The 17,300-nt window shown below is 30.5% G+C and overlaps 1 long non-coding RNA gene across 1 annotated transcript in view; it reads right to left on the minus strand.

The window, feature by feature from the left end:
* Positions 1-15,257, minus strand: part of LOC111085918 — a 22,016-nt gene extending 6,759 nt beyond the window's left edge. The window contains exons 1-3 of the long non-coding RNA XR_002610683.1: positions 15,112-15,257; positions 14,258-14,375; positions 8,081-8,083 (exon numbers count right to left, since the gene is read on the minus strand). This is a non-coding gene — a long non-coding RNA (uncharacterized LOC111085918). The remainder of the gene's footprint in view (positions 1-8,080; positions 8,084-14,257; positions 14,376-15,111) is intronic.
* Positions 15,258-17,300: the final 2,043 nt, after the last annotated feature.

Genomic DNA, 17,300 nt, shown 5'->3' on the forward strand with positions numbered 1-17,300 from the left:
CTACTCTTTTACCAACGAATAGTGGGATTGACCGTCACATTATAACGCTCCCACTGCTGAAAAGGCGAGCATGTGTGGTGGGACGGGGATTCGAACCTGCGACCCTCAGATTGCGAGTCGAGTGCCCTCGATCATCGACATTAGTATTTGTCGTGTCCCAGTCGGCTTGATGAGCGAGACGCGTCGTCGACAACGGAGATGGCGAACATAGTGTGGTTGAAATATAATTATTATACACTCTTCTAATTCTAGAAAATCCCTAATGGACTAGATATATAAAACACAGTGATAAAAGTAAAATAGGCCTAATGCCGATGACTAATGACAAGGAAATTAAATGTTTCTACATTATTGCAATTAGTACAATATATTTTCACATTGTTATAAGCATAAGTAAGTTTTATTTTTTGTAAGAAATTAATAAGCTTTTTTACACTGTTATAAACACAGTGTGTTTTTCTATTTTGTGGTAAACAGCCAATAGTCATGTTTTCGTATACGTTGTTCGAATTAGCCTGTGCAATTTCTATATATTTTAATATGTTTTATATATTCTGTTTTTGCAGACTGGACTTGTTAACGGTATGTAAACACACAGACATATATATATATATGTATGGGTCCACAGATATTTGCTTCACTGTATATTGTATACGTAAAGTACTTATATATGCTTTCTAGGTTGTTCATACAAGTTAATAGGAAAGTGAACAGTTTTTCGCAGTATTTATTACAATAATAAAAGTGGTCTATATATATTGTTAAAAACAGGATAGAAATTGCTTTCTTTTTTTATTTTGGTGATTCCACACCTACAAAAGTATACTAAGTCTAACGGTTTTCATGCGTCAGGTCTGGAAAGCCGGAAATACAAAAAAACAAAAAAAAACACATTATTCCAGACCCACATGTTTACGGAATAAACCGGTCTTCGCCTGTCTTCAACAACCTTTGCCGACAATTTTAAAATCTTTTTGTAGGTCGTCCAGGCACGAAAGCGGAACTAATCATCGTAGTTATTTTGAAGGAGGAACAACATATTTACGTCTTTGGCTCAGAGTGTAACCGCTGACCTCCATACTCTCGATGTAAGAAGTTTCAGGTCTCACGGTCAAGGCAGAGGTGGGATCAACTGCGTTTTCAAGCCACAGATCACACGACACAATTTTATTTTTTATTTTTTAGCGACAAGGCTAATTTATAGGAGAAGAAATAATTTACCTGAAGACGGTTTTGATATTTTTGTGCTTAAAATGCACAATGTTTATTTCCCGGCTATTTCTGCTCCCTACTGGCAGTTTACATCACCCAGAGCCAGATAATACGAATATTTTGCATCTTACACTTCAGTCAGGAAGTGTAGGAAATTTAACTTGAGCGGTTTTACAAAGAACAAACACTGTTTTTCAGATATTAAAATAATAAATTGGACTTTAAATTTGGATGTTATTTCTAGCCTTCATTAATAAAGTTAATGAATAACTGAATGTTGAATAAAGTATTATTGAAAGTTAATGAGTATTTGAATATTGAATACAGTATTATTAAAAGTTAATGAGTATTTGAATATTGAATACAGTATTATTAAAAGTTAATGAGTAATTGAATATTGAATAAAGTATTATTAAAAGTTAATGAGTAATTGAATATTCAATAAAGTTTTATTGAAAGGTAACTTGTGAAATATGTGATGAATGTGAAAAATATCGAATCAAATAAATATCCTCCGTTTCTAATTTTTAGCTCTTTCCGATTTTATTCAAATAAGTATGTTGTTAATTCTGTTCTAGCGTTAACAAATTGGAGACAACAAAAATTTATTCAAATTTAGTGAATTGGAGTATATTTGTGTACAAACTTACACACAGGTGGGCGATGTGAATAGAGTCAGGCTATTCACAAAATATCTGTATTGAATCAGGAAAACATGTAAATAAAAAATAACTACTGCATATTGAATCCATTTTCTAATAAAACGAAGTAAATAAACAAAAATAACGTTTTGGGGCATATTTATACGCCACGTATGTATATATTTTTCTGTCCTTTTTAACGTACAAAGCAAATAAATTATCTTAAACCAAGTCGAACCCTGGCTTCTGTAGCTTTGCACTAAAATAACAGCAAAAATAAATAAATACCCTGGCGGTAACAAAGATAAAATATATCCAATTTCAGTATAAATTAATTGGAAATTTTAGAATTTCCAAAGTTTTTTGATTAATTACGATGGACATTTAGATACAAAAAAGGGGCATAGATAGGTACTGTAAACATTTAAACCGTTATCTGTCTTGGCTTAAAAAAAAAACAATTACGAAATTATATCAGAGAAATAAAAGTAATTGTTAGTTAGCAGTTGTCTTCTCGAAATTATAGCATAAAAGTAAATGTACGGCGTGTTTCCTCAGTATAAAATATTTATCAGCAAAAATCGTGTATGATGAACTACAGAAATTAGGTCTCGTGAGAAGTAGTATACTCCCAATTTATTTAAAACATTTTATGTTTTTTATAGTTTATTTGACATGAAAACCGAAAATCCTATATCGCTAAGACGGTCCATTAAGCCATAAAAGTGTAATCAGGCTAAACGCAGCGCTCCAAGCGGAAGGTTTGGTAGAAAGCAACTATGCCACTTGCTAATGAAGAATCTACGCACGTGTACAGATATAATCGAGATTTATATTAACAAAAACTAGCAACATGAGCGCCATCTTTCCCACTTTTTGTTCATGTATTTAAGAAATATACTAATTACCGACTGCAATAAGGATACATCAAGATAATAACTTTTATTCTTCCCAATATTTGTTATATATCTCAAATGTTCACATGCATTTTAGTTTCCTAGCAACTCACCACATCGAAGACAGCGCAATAATTCAGTTTTCAGATCGCAAACTGTGCGTTACCAACAGATACAGGGAATTGAATGTTTACAGTAGTCTTCCCTATTATTATACGCAGTGTCCAAGTATAAGAAATTATTCCACTGTAGAAAAGAAAAGTGTCTGAATTGTTGTCACCGTAGCTAGTCTCTACCTATGTCTCGGGTTGTACCGTGCCCTAAAACATCTGATTTTTATAATTCTGGAAATTTTCCTAGTTAGAAACAGAATTGAAAGACTTTGAAGTTAAAGCATTTGTAAAGTGTATTATGCACGGCAATTATCAGATTTGAATCGTATTAAATGCTTTATAGTGTTTGTTTGTAATTAAGCACAAAGCTACACAATGGTCTACCTGTCTTCTGCCCACCACAGGTATTGAAACCCGGTTTCTAGCGTTGTGAGTCCGCAGACATACCGCTGTGCTGCTGGAGAGCGCTTTATAATGCAGTTAGTTCCTTGTATCAAAAATTTCTATATTAAACCACTTGCTTTTGATTTATTCTATAATTGGTAAGTATGCTGATAATAATGCTTATTTTATAAACTTCGATAAAAAATATTCATTATCTTACGGGGTAATATTTGATGTAATACTTCACTTTCAAGTGCTTGGATACAACAAATCTTGCTGTATTATGTTCATTTGTCATGATATTACAGGGATTCATGTTACGACTCATAAACTTCTAAAAATATTTATCATTAATTAAATATATCCACTTATTTGTACTAGTACGCATCAAAGCGTGAACAGTACACAAATATTCGATTAATATAACTGTCGATATGATCTTATATCCATAATAATAATAGAAAACAGTCCTAATTTTAAGCTATAAATATGCAAACATATCCTATAGTGTGCGGCTTGGTAAGTGCTATCACACGAGTCGCCAGATGGCGCGGTTCATATTTATTTACGCTTGTTTGTTTGTTTGTAGTTATGCACAAAGCTACACAATGGGCCATCTGTGCTCTGCCCACCACGGGTATCGAAATCCGGTTTCTAGCGTTGTAAGTCCGCAGACATACCGCTGTGCCACTGGGGGGCCTTTACGCTTGTATAAATAAGGAGTTTTCGTTTTAGTGATAAAGTGTTCTAATAAGAACTTCATAATGTTACTAACGTATGAAAATATCACACCTCAGCTTTCAAAACTACGTCTTATTTGATAACATATCAAGTTAATGTAGTTTTCTACGAACTTAATTTTACACTCTTTGTAAATCCAACAATAGATAAGTATATCATATGAGGTAGATTTTTTTTATCCAGTGAGCTGTTCTTAAAAGGAAGGAAGTAGTTGTATTTTATTATTATTACTAAAAACGTATCACCAAATAAACTTTTCATAAATTGAATTACTTATTTTTATAGTTTTAGGAAACAGTTGTATATTTTATAAATAAAAACTTACCACCATAAAACTATTTAGTTGAATAGTTTTATTATTTTAAAATAAGTGATTGTATTGCTTCTTATTATAAAAACATAGTACAATAAAATATTTATACATTTAGTTACATAGTTCGTTATTTTAGTAAGTGGTTGAATTATTTATTATTAAAAAAGCTTACCATTACGAGAAACTGTGATATATTTAATTTCAAAAAGAGGTTATATCAGTTATTGAAAAAATAATAGTTTTAAGTACTCCAGTTTCTCAGTACTACATTCAGAAATTACACTAATAAAGATGTAATAAAACCCTCATGTACAGTCCCAGTGAAAGTTGTGTTCTTGTTGTGAGGAGAGTACTTTTATTTAAAATTGTGTTCTATTACCAAAAATGGTGGTTGCACATATCACAGTTATTTTTCTAATTTTCTGAATGTTGAGTACCCAAAGTGTGAAGTTTTTATGGATATTTGTTTGTGGCGCCATTCAATAGATGGTGCAGGCGTTTTGGTCACATACATAGATACTGACATACACACTAAGTCTATTACAGTAATAATATTATCCATCCAATGAAACTTTAATACTTTGTGAAACTTATTGTTCAGAAAAAGTTAGAAACTGAATTGAGCTGAAAACTTAGGGTAGGTAAAGCTTTGTGTATACACGCTACAGTTCAAAGCTTTGTATATACGCACTGCACCTAAAGCTTCGTATATATGTGCTACAGGTAAAGCTTTGAGTATACATGTTGCACGTAAAGCTTTCTGCATTATCGCTGTAAATAGGAATCCAACTGCAGAAGTACGAGAGTTGTGTCCTTGTCTTGCTCCTAAACAGGGATTCTCTCGTGAATAAGGGCGAGTTGACAAGTTTAACGACTACAAGTTTTGATGTCGTAAAAACCCGCTGAATAGACTTAGTTGAACCTTCTGATATTCCGAGTTATCAGATCGTGTTATTTAACAAAAATGATTAAAAAAGAAACCTTCAACTACGATTCTTACATTATAAATAAAAATCAAACAAAATGGACAGTTTGACACGGTTTAGTTTTATGGTTACCATAAAAGTGAATTTAAACAAGTAAAAATGCGTACATGAAACTGATATTGCTAGTTCAAAATTTAAAAAAAATCGTTTCATCCGAGCTCAAACATATTTCTACTAAATAACCCTAATGTGCTAGTTTTATCGTGTTTTTGGCATTTTTTACACTTTATGGCATCTTATAATTAAAGACATTGATCATTACAAACCCACAGGGCTTATCACTTCGAAAGGAAGAAATTAAAGATTGCTTGTAACACTTAAAGTTAAATTTTTGTTTGGAGTCATGTTATAGTTTTCAAAGTCCTAAAGTTTTTCAAACTAGACAAAAGGAACACAAAATCCTTCAGTTAAAATAATCTCGAAGTAGATTCGTATTTATACTTATGCTAGCAGAGACCTGCAAAACATTAGAAGTCAAATTAGTTTCTTTATTGCAACATTAATTCTTTAAATACAGGATTTCTAGAATAATGCAAAAGAATTCTAATCGCAGATACCGATATCTATAAGTCAACTTGTCTTAGGCCTAATAAGCCTTTATTAAGTACGGCTTATATTCGATAAGGAGATAAATTAACACTGTAACACTGCATGTTTATGGCTTTAGTTTAGTTAGGGTTAACTTTACTGTACTTAATACTATCAATAAATAAACTTATAATGTTACTCAAGACCTAATGTTTGACCTTTTTAAAAACTTTAATAAGTTTTTAATACGTTAATATCTACTAAAGTATATATATATATATATAAATCCACCTTTTCTTTGAATCCGTTGAAATAAGTGGCCACGCATGCGCATTTAGACAGTAAGTTGCACGTGCATTTCCAGGACAGGCAAAAACTGACTATTATCATGAACCACGATAGTGGTTCATAATATGGATCGCAAGGAATTGTACAAACCCTAATAGAATGTTTGGGCAAAAAGCCCCTTAAACAGTAATGATTCACTCAAAACAACACTTTAAGACTTATACTATTGACAGCTAAGGCTGTACATATATAAAAATGCACATAAAAAGCTTGCATGTTAGACTTACGAGGAAAAAAAAATCTGCTCGAAACGGTCAGTTTGTAATTATTTTTCTTATTCTTCTCTTGCCAGTCTACAAGAAAAACGGCTTGGTATATTGCACCCAAACCTTTTGTAAAATACTAAATGAGGTACTGCGAAGGCCGTAGGGGTATTGAAAAGTCGATTTGTTTCTTCTGTATCTTACATAAGCTAGAAATATCATAATTCTGGTGTAAACGATGTTATCATTATCCCTTCAAGTTAGCTTTCTTAGAAATATCCTGTGTTCCTTTAAAAAATTTAAGTACAGGGTCAAACAAGAATTACCGATCAATAATAGATGAACATTAGATGAATATAACATGTAGATACTCAGTTATTTGTATACTATACAATCGGCATCTTTAGGGAGCCAACCCCTTTATTATGCATGAAGTTAAGCAGTAAAAAAATCGACACCCGTAATATTAAATTTTATTAAATACATCGTAGAATAATTACTTTAAAAGACACGAAAGTTTATTTAAAGCAATGTTTTTGAGTATATGTTTTATTTGAAAAGGCTACTTTTCTATTGGTAAAATTTTACACACGCTTAGTTGTAGGTTTTTAGTCATATTATTATTATTAAACTGAAAGTGTATGATTTAGTTATATATTATTATTAAACTGAAATTGTTGATTTTAATCATATTATTGTTAAACTGAAGTTGTAGGGTTTTAGTCATATTATTATTATTAAACTGAAAGTGTATGATTTAGTTATATATATATTATTATTAAACTGAAAGTGTTTGATTTAGTTATATATTATTGTTAAACTGAAATTGTTGATTTTAATCATATTATTGTTAAACTGAAGTTGTAGGTTTTTAGTCATATTATTGTTAAACTGAAATTGTTGATTTTAATCATATTATTGTTAAACTGAAATTGTAGGTTTTAATCATGATACTGTTCAAACGTCTTCATTTGACAAAAGACCATTTATTATTCAAAAGTCTAAAACAACTAACAGCAATGTGTAAATACAGTATGTTTAGAATGAAGGTCGTCGTGTTTTTAAGGAATGAAAGTTTAAACAACTGAATTGTTATTTGAATATACCCTTCTTTAAAATTTATTTACTTTGGTTTGAATTTCAATGCTAATATCGTATGTTATCATGGATCATTTTCTTACGAAGGCTGAAAAAATAATCTGAAAAACAAGTTTATTTTCCACACAACTTTTGGGATTAATTTAAATTAGGAAATAGAAGTAATTTTAAGGATACACACTTTGTTATTTTCTACCCCAAAATAAAATAGGGGATTTTACTTATTGTTCGCTGTCGTCTCTTATTGAAGTATTACCAAGTTATATTTTGAAAGAAAAAAAAATTAACAAAAATAGTTAAACAATCGTCCAAGAGCATTGATATTAAGTACAATTTCTAAGTTAGTGTATTTTAGTGCACTTAATGATATATTGCTGAAAACCATGCTCCAAGAGCATTGATATTAAGTACATTTTCTAAATTAGTATATTTAAGTGCTCACTAAATGGTACGTTACTGAAAACAATGCTCCAAGGGCATTTATATTAAGTACAATTCCCAAATTAGCGTATTTCAGTAAGCTAAATTTTATATTGCTGAAAACAATGCTACGAGAGCATTGATATTAAGTACAACTCCCAAATTAGTGTATGTAAGTATTCAGTAAATGTCAAGACTTCCTGTGCTATGCTAGCAAATACAGACAAACAATGATGGTTAGTTATGTAGACGAGTAGGAACTTATAGACAAATCATTGGAATGTTTAGCGGTGCAGTACCACAGTTCTCCAACAGTATTGAGAAGTGTTAGTTCAACCATCGACATACCGTGTTTAGGATACTACTCGTAGTACTCTACGAAATCCTCTGACATATGTGGTATTAAGTTTTTTTAACTGACATCCTCTTAGAACAACCCATATGGTTGAACAGCTTTTGTAAATCTTGACACTCACGATATTAAGAACACATTTCTAACATTCTAGAAAGCCCCCCAGTGGCACAGCGGAATGTCTGCGGACTTACAACGCTAGAATCCGGTTTCGATACCAGTGGTGGGCAGAGCACAGATAGCCCATTGTGTAGCTTTGTGCTTAATTACAAACAAACATTCTAGAAAAAATCCTTCCATTTATGTCAGTCAATTAACTAATTCTGAAAGAAATTCATTAAGTTCTGATTCGCAAGACACATCTTATGTTCACTTGTGGTACCCAAAGGAAAGGACCATAGCTGGTAGAATAGAATCTTACATTTGTAATTACCTAGAACAAGGAACTACTGAAATCTAATACACGAACTTACATTGAAGTAATCAGGGTTAAGTTAAAAACTTACTGTGCTGTAAGACATTTTCTTACAATTGTTTTATAGCACATAAAAACAAATCTTTTTGTCAATGCTCAAAATAATAGAGATTTCTTTCACTTTTGCCTTCCACATTATACAGAAATTTGATGTAGTGTCATTTTGCTAATCGTAATGGAGAGACACTAAATTCATATACGTTTTTTCATTACTACCTGGGTCTATAGAATATTTTAATCGCTCTTCGCAATAAAGTATATTAATCCTGTGTTTGTAATAAGATCAATCAAAGTACAACAATAGAAAATATCCAGAGAATATTAAAAAAGAAACACAAATAAAAAAAAGGGGAGTTTTCTGTTATTTTAGCGCAAAATCTACACAATGGGCTATTTGCGCTCTGCCCACTGCGAGGAATCGAACTCAAGATTAATAAAAAGGGACAAAATGTATATATTTGTTATTCTTTTAAACTGCGTAGCCGTAGTACTAATGGCGGTGTATAAAAACAATATATGTAATTTTCAGTGATTTTTTTCTAATTCTTTCGTATAATTGCGAAGAATGTTTTCATATCATAAATATTTATTCATGCACGTAGGAAAACTGTTTCACCGAGGATATCGCACTGATAGAGAAAACAACAAATATATATATTTTCTTTTGTACAATGTGATTGCATGAGAATATAAGCAATTAAAAACTTGTGACTGGTAGAATAAAGCTGCGAATTCAAAGGAATAAACAAAGACATTATTAGAGCTACATTAATTACAATAACAAATCAGCCTTCATGGAATAAACGAAATATTATTATAGCTACATTAGTTACAATAACAAATCAGCCTTCATGGAATAAACGAAATATTATTATAGCTACATTAGTTACAATAACAAATCAGCCTTCATGGAATAAACGAAATATTATTATAGCTACATTAGTTACAATAACAAATCAGCCTTCACGGGATAAACAAAGACATTATTAGAGCTACATTAGTTACAATAACAAATCAGCCTTCGTGGAACAAACAAAGACATTATTAGAGCTACATTAGTTACAATAACAAATCAGCCTTCATGGAATAAACAAAGACATTATTAGAGCTACATTAGTTACAATAACAAATCAGCCTTCACGGGATAAACAAAGACATTATTAGAGCTACATTAGTTACAATAAACATTCGCCATTTACGGAATAAACAGAATTTTATTATAGTTACATTAATTACAATAAACATTCGACATTTATAAAATAAACAAAGATATTATTAGAGCTACATTAGTTACAATTAAACAACATTAATCTTATATGCACACAAGTCAAATATATTATCAATTACTTTATAATATGAAATGGAGAGATCACATTAACGCTAGAATTAATTAGCTTTTTCAACTCAATTGGTTTCAAATTGTAGATATATATGAATACTTGCTAGAAAATCATATATCGTAGTTACAACTAGTTTTCTTAATACTAAAAAATAATTTTTTATTTTGATATACAACTAGATCATATCGTAAGTAAACGGTTTCAAGTTAAGCCTTCTATAGAGCTGTTCGATGTCTTGTTATAGTTCATAGATCAAATGGCATTGTAATAACACATTTTTAAATGCTTTTCAATTTAAGTGTAAAGAGAAAGAAAACTATCTTACAGTGCATTACAAAATCGGACAGATATTTCACTGAAAATTCACAAACTATGAGTTTTTTACTTTTAACTATAACATTTCCAAATTGTTTCTTACGTATTTCTCAGTTTACTTAAAACTACTTTACGATTTGTTTGGTTATTTTACGAAAATATTCATAAAAGTTTCTTATGCAATTCTTTCGTCTTTATTTCGAACCCATAGTATCAAAATTAACCGATCATATTCTTGTAAAAAAATATAATACTAATTTTTTTGATATTTCATTTTTCAGACCGATAATTCTTGATAATATCTGAATGACTGCCATTTCAGCGTGTTGTAAAGTCATTGCATAGTCTTAAAGGCAAATTCTCAATTTTATCATAATGCCTTATTCCATTCATTTTAAAGTCTCTAGAACTTTCGTCCAGAATATTTATCTAGTGATGCGTATAGAAGTTTCGAATATTTTTCCAATCTATTCCTCAGCAGATCAATGTCTTCATGTAGTTCCCTCTTACGGCGCCCAGTTCCAACTGTGGTTGGTATTCCTTGTAACAGTTGCAGAAGTCGTGTTAACAGGAAGTTCAGTACTACTGGAGCTATTATCAGGAGGGGTAGGAGAAGAGCACCAATTCCTAGCACGGCTCCTGCTGGAAGAATGGCAATTAGGATTAATGCCCCAAGATTGACGAACCCTACGTGGGGAATGTATGTGTAGCGGTTTTCTGAGCTTTGAGGATCTTCGTACTCTGTTTGCCATTTTCTCACATAGATGGTGCTCGGGTGCTTGTGGTAGCTACTCTGTCCAGCTGCTGCTAAGTCAAGCAGCAAAACAAGCAATATGAGCTTCATTGGTGGTTTGATTTCGTTAATAAAACTTCTCCAGACAAAAGCTAAAATGTTGATCTGTAAAATATACCAAAATATATAAGTCTCATTTGTGTGTTCAGTAGAATATGAACATTTGTATATTCTTACATTAAAATACATTAATAATATCAACGTGTGTCGGACTTTTCGTGAGGTGTTTGGGGTCTTATATCTGTAGCCTAGGTATTATCTTAACAAGTAACACAAGTTCGATAACGAGGAACCCACTTTGAGACTAATAATGCTTGGAGACGGTTTGAATGGGTAATGAAGAAAAACTTTAATATAAGTTTAACATAACTTGATGATTAAAAAACCTTGTCAAAACGTTGTACATTAGCTGTTATGTTAAACGTATATTAAAGTTTTTCCTCATTACCCATTCAAGCCGTCTCCAGCCATTATTAGATAAACTATTAAGTTTTACTGAAGAAAAAACGTTTGAAATGCATTTAGGAGATTTTAGGGATTACACAAAGTAAATTTTAACATGAAAATTACTTTGCACAGGGACTATTCCAAACAAACACTCAATATATTCATGGACAAATCTTTATTTTATTAAAAATACTTCACTAAAAATATGAGTTTTTATATGTGAAAGACTTGTAATATTAACTATAAGACTGCCAAATTTTGTGAAAATATACCCACTATATTGAAAGTTATAAGTATTAAATCTATAAATACTTTAAACGAATACAAAAAGGTCATGTGGTCGATCAAATTGACAGAGCCCGTACTGAAAGTGTTAATAGCTAGCTAGGCTATTAATCAGTATATAATCAGTATGACAATAAGTTGACAACCTGGACCAATAATGTTAATGTAATATTTAATTCCTTATTCTTTTATAGTGCTAATTTAATCATCTACTAACAATTAATGTAATGAATAGTTTGTGGACTATTTATATATATTACGTGTGTTTAAAATTACTTTGCATGTTGGATAGTCGACATTCCTGAATTCTGTGTACAAAAGCCTTGTAACATTTTTTTAATAATCTGTGAAATTTTATGAAGATGCATATACATTATTAAAGGTTATAGTATAAATACTCTTATGGTTACTTTGGTGGTTACAGTCCAGGTGCAATGCACTCAAGACTCTTAGACAAAAAGAGTTAAAAGATATCTAAGAAAAGCTCATTCATTTGGAAAAGGTTATTATTTCTATGTATCAAAATAAAACATTACCTACTGAGCCAGTTTTATCAATTTACAAATAACAAGTCAAGATATAAACCCTTTGCAAGCAGGAAGGATGTCAATGATATACAAATTTTTTCATACTCGCAGTAGAAATACTTTAAGAAACTTACTGCAAACTTTCTAAATAGTATTTACTTTCTGCTCTAAAAAATTCATATAATCTGATTTATTACTTCTATAATTGTTTAGGTTATGAAATATCCACCATTCTTAAAAAATATTTGGAATATTTCTTTTGTCTCAGAATTAAAGTTTTTAAATGGTTTGATCAGAAAGTTCCATTTTATACATCCTATCAGTTTCAATTTGTTAGCCATTCATTGATAGATTTATTTTGATACTTATCTTTGCCAGACTGAAGCAGTCACCATTTCTGGCCAGAAATAACACAAAATGTAGTAACTGACATAGATTTATCAGTAATCAAAGACCCAACTTTCAAAATTGCATTACTGTTACCTTTGTCAGTTTGTTTGACATTAAGCACAAAGCTAAATTATGGGCTATCTGTGCTCCGCCCAACACGGGTATCGAAACCCAGTTTCTAGCGTTGTAAGTCCGCAGACATATCGCCGTGCTACTGGGGTCACCTTTGTGAGACACTGTATCGTGATTTTTGTCAACATTCTTTTATTTTATTTGTTTTGTTTGAGTATGACACACTTAATAACATATTAAACAAAAAAAGGATTTATATCATTCCAATAGTTCATTGTTGCTTACCATACTAGTTAAATCTAACTAAACATCCTTGATAGTTTATCATAAAGGTATTGTTCTGTATTTTTCAAACAAATATAGTATATCAACACAAACATAAATTAAATGAACTATACAGGTAATTATTATCTAACGTTTGTTCCTAAAACCCTGCATTAGAATCTTTTATTTATCCTAAAACCCTGCATTAGAATCTTTTATTTATCCTTAAAAGAGCTCTGAATAGCTAATATTTTGATAAACCACAAATTACTGTTAAAATAAATGTATTTATTCTATATTGAAGTAGATAAATTAGAACCTCTTATATCCAATCATTTTAAGGCCTTTTCAAAACAATAGTAATTCTTCAGACCAAATGTTGTGACAACATAGGGCTCTATCAATATAACCAATGATAGAGAAGGAAAATCATGTGAAAAACACAAATCATTATAATTTCAAGGTATGATAGTTCCTTAGGAAATATAATCCTATACTTTTGGATGAGCAGAAACATTCTAAAAAAAAAGAATCCTCAGAGCTGTGCAGAAATGAAAGTTTGAACTTTTGTTTTCATTTCTCTTTGTGAAATACACTAACTAAACATTATATAATGCACTAAAATAAATTTGGATACAACTTTTTAAAATAAAATTATATTTTTATTTAAATTCTGAAACATGTTATACATTTAGGAATTAAACACCTGGCCATGAAACATGTCTTCCAACTCTTAAATCTGTACCTCCTGAACCTGTGCATCTTAATTTTTGAAAGTTTACACTATTAGAATAACTGAAACAAAAATAGACATATTCTTCTACATCTGGAATAATTACAGTGCCTTTTACTATTTTTACTAATAGGAGGACTACAGAAAAAACTTTATACTAACCAGATATTTTCTCTCTTGTTTAATTATAATAAAGACATTTGAAGCTCAAAACTAAAGGTTGTAAGGCAGAGCACCGTGATCTAACATACAAATATCCAGTGCTCAGGAAAATCATAAGCACAATCCAGAAATTTTCCACATTTCCAGTGCATTGATTCACTGACAGTGCATCTCAAACACTAGTTACATTTCTGTTATTCTAAATACTGGATACATTACCTTCATGGCCCGTTCACTATCTCTCCAAGAGTTCTTTCGGTACAGAATGTGAGGAAGCCTGAGATAGTCCGTCACCTCACCATCTCCATCTATTAAGGCACAAAATGCAGGTATTTCTCTGCAAGTAAAAAACACTTCATTCAGCTGGTTTGAACTGTGTTTTAATATTAACATCAATCTAAAACTGTGGGTAAAGTGGATATTTTGAATTAATGTAACATTTATAACTCAGGAACACATCAACAACTGAGTAAACCTTAATAATCTGAAAATTGGAAATTAAAAGTAATTAATTTTTATCATAGAAGGAAACTTGTGTAAATAAACCTAATTTTGTCAAGCAAAGTTTTCAACAAGCAAACATTATCAAATACACAGAGAGCAAGAAGAATGATCATTATGGTTATACGGACATTATCACTATTAGGCAACAATACTGTTTATTACTTGAAACAGATGATAAACACCATATGAAGTTCTCAATATCTCCCATCCCAAAAGAAAAACTCAATAAGAAGTTTATTATTGTTTTAATTAAAAAATATGAAACATTTATTTGTTATGATCTCAACATTAACCCTACATATAATGAAGCACTAATATAAAGCAAATTTTCAGACATCTTTTTTGTTGTTTTAAATAATGCATCTGTGTTGTGTAAAAAAAAAAATACTATACAATGCTCAAAGTTTAGCAACATTAATCATACAAATGTGCAAAACCTATGTATACATAATGTACTCGTGTTGGTGTTCAATTGGTTCATTCTATCAAACTTTTTGAGCTCATCTACAAATGTACGAGTTAACGCACGTGTAAAAAACAACAAAAAACTCTGGACGTTAAACTCTTACCGATCAGGGACATACGCAATCCCCATTACTCTGATCCCATCACGAGTATCAAAATCCTCATCTTCTTCGATTTGTTGGTCTACTTGATAAGGAGCAATTTTCAGCCAATTGTACAGCTTCTTGCAGCATGCCTGTTCAGGTTAAACACTCTAATTATACTACTTACTCTTTTTTTATGTGTGTATCTTATATGGATTGCTACAATGTATTCATGGGATATAAGAATTGCAAATAATAATTATCTAAACAGTTTAAATTAATTATTTTTCTTTACGATTAAAAAGACAGTAACAATATTATTCAGTTTTATATTAAAATTGTTTATTCCATTCTTTAGTTAATGTTAGTTTTATTAATAGTATTGATTTAAATGTTTTATACATACTTACTAAATATAATCAGTTAGAAGTGTTACCAGTTATTACTATAAATACTCAAGAGTTACAAGTTAACTCTCTCAACACGGGCTTGGTCAATTTGACCGACTACGTGACCTCTTAGAAATCATTTCAAGTCTTTATAGTTTGATACTATTAACTTTTAATATAGTATGTATATCTTCACATACTTTGGCAGACTTTCATTGAATATTATAAGTTATTCATATACAAAAAATCATATTTTTAGTGAATCATTTTTAATAAACTTAAAAAAAAGATTTGTCCATGAATATATATAGTATTTTTTTACTAGTCCACATGAAAAATGATTTTCATGTTAAGATTAAAAAGACTTTTTCATCTCAAAAATCTCAAAGTTCATTTGTGTAATCTCTAAAACCTCTTAAATACATTTCAAGCATTTGTTTTCAGTAAAACTTTTTATTTTCTTTACCCTAACTCTATATAAGGTTGGTCAAATTGACCAACTTTGTAACCACTGAAAAAAAATAAAAAAATAAAATGAAACAAGTCTAAATTATCCCTTTTTTATGTCTAGAATGACTTCAAATTGTAACATGAAACTACATTCGCTTCTCCTAAGTAGCTTTAAACTAATAACAGCATACATCTATTTATAATTAAATTTTATTGTTTTATTGCCCTTTGAACCGTGTCTAACTACTGTTTGTGTCATTATATGTTGTAAGTCATTTGGGGAATGTGAAGCTCACGTTACGCTATCGATTTACATTACCCACAAGTTGTTCGCATGCTTGCCTTGTAAAACATTTTTATTATATTATTATATATTTTACCAAAACTAACCTAAAGCGATCCCTATTTTTACATTTTATTTACCTTTAAAATAATAAATAAAGAATAAACGTGAAATAAATAAAGTATTTACCTGAATATTTTTTTCTTGCTGTAGAATGTCGGTGACACTTAACTCTATTTTTTTATACTGATGATGATAATGCAGTATACAATTTTTATTTAATTAAATAATACACCAAAGACCATATAATAATAACATTCAAAAAGCAGACAATTTCCCCTAACTATCACAACTTTTCTGGCTTTCCAAGTATGACGGTTACAAAATCATCCAAGCTAGTTGTTATCTTTCTCACGGGAATGAAGCTAAATTGACAATTCTCCGTTCAGAAAACTACGTAATATAACATGTTATTTGATAGATGAAAACCTTGGCTTTCTATTGCTTATACATAATAGAGTTAAACGTAAGAGAGAACTATTAACAAATCCTGAAAGAGAGGATGTGACAGGTAGGTGTGGCAAGAGGGGTCTGATTTTCTATTTGATAGCTCTGTAACCAAACGTAGGCTATAAAAATTATGGTTTGACTGAGCAATGACAATTTTATAGTGAGTAATTGACATTGATTTTTGTACTCATTTGAGAGGTGGTGGATCAAATAGAGAAGAGGAGATGCCTGGAGAAAATGTGTCACACTAGGGAAAATTTAGGATTTTAAAAAATATTGGCATATAAAATTAAGAACATGTATACTATTAAAATATGGATTATTAGCTACAATTTTATCCTATACTAATTGCTATAACATAAAAAAAAAGTAGATTAATAAATTTTTGAATTTATGTCACTAAAACCTCGTGACATGAGCAGAAAAGGATTTCCATGGCGATAGGGTAAAAATAAAAATATGTACATACCTTTTAACTTTTTTTGTTGAATAATCCTAAAATAGCTTCTTTGGATCATATGCATAGTTTTACATCATTACCTTTTCACTTATAGTATATTTTTAATACTTTTACTTTC

The sequence above is a fragment of the Limulus polyphemus genome, unplaced genomic scaffold, assembly GCF_000517525.1.
Source record: "Limulus polyphemus unplaced genomic scaffold, Limulus_polyphemus-2.1.2 Scaffold711, whole genome shotgun sequence".
In the NCBI taxonomy this organism is placed as follows: Eukaryota; Metazoa; Arthropoda; class Merostomata; order Xiphosura; family Limulidae; genus Limulus; species Limulus polyphemus.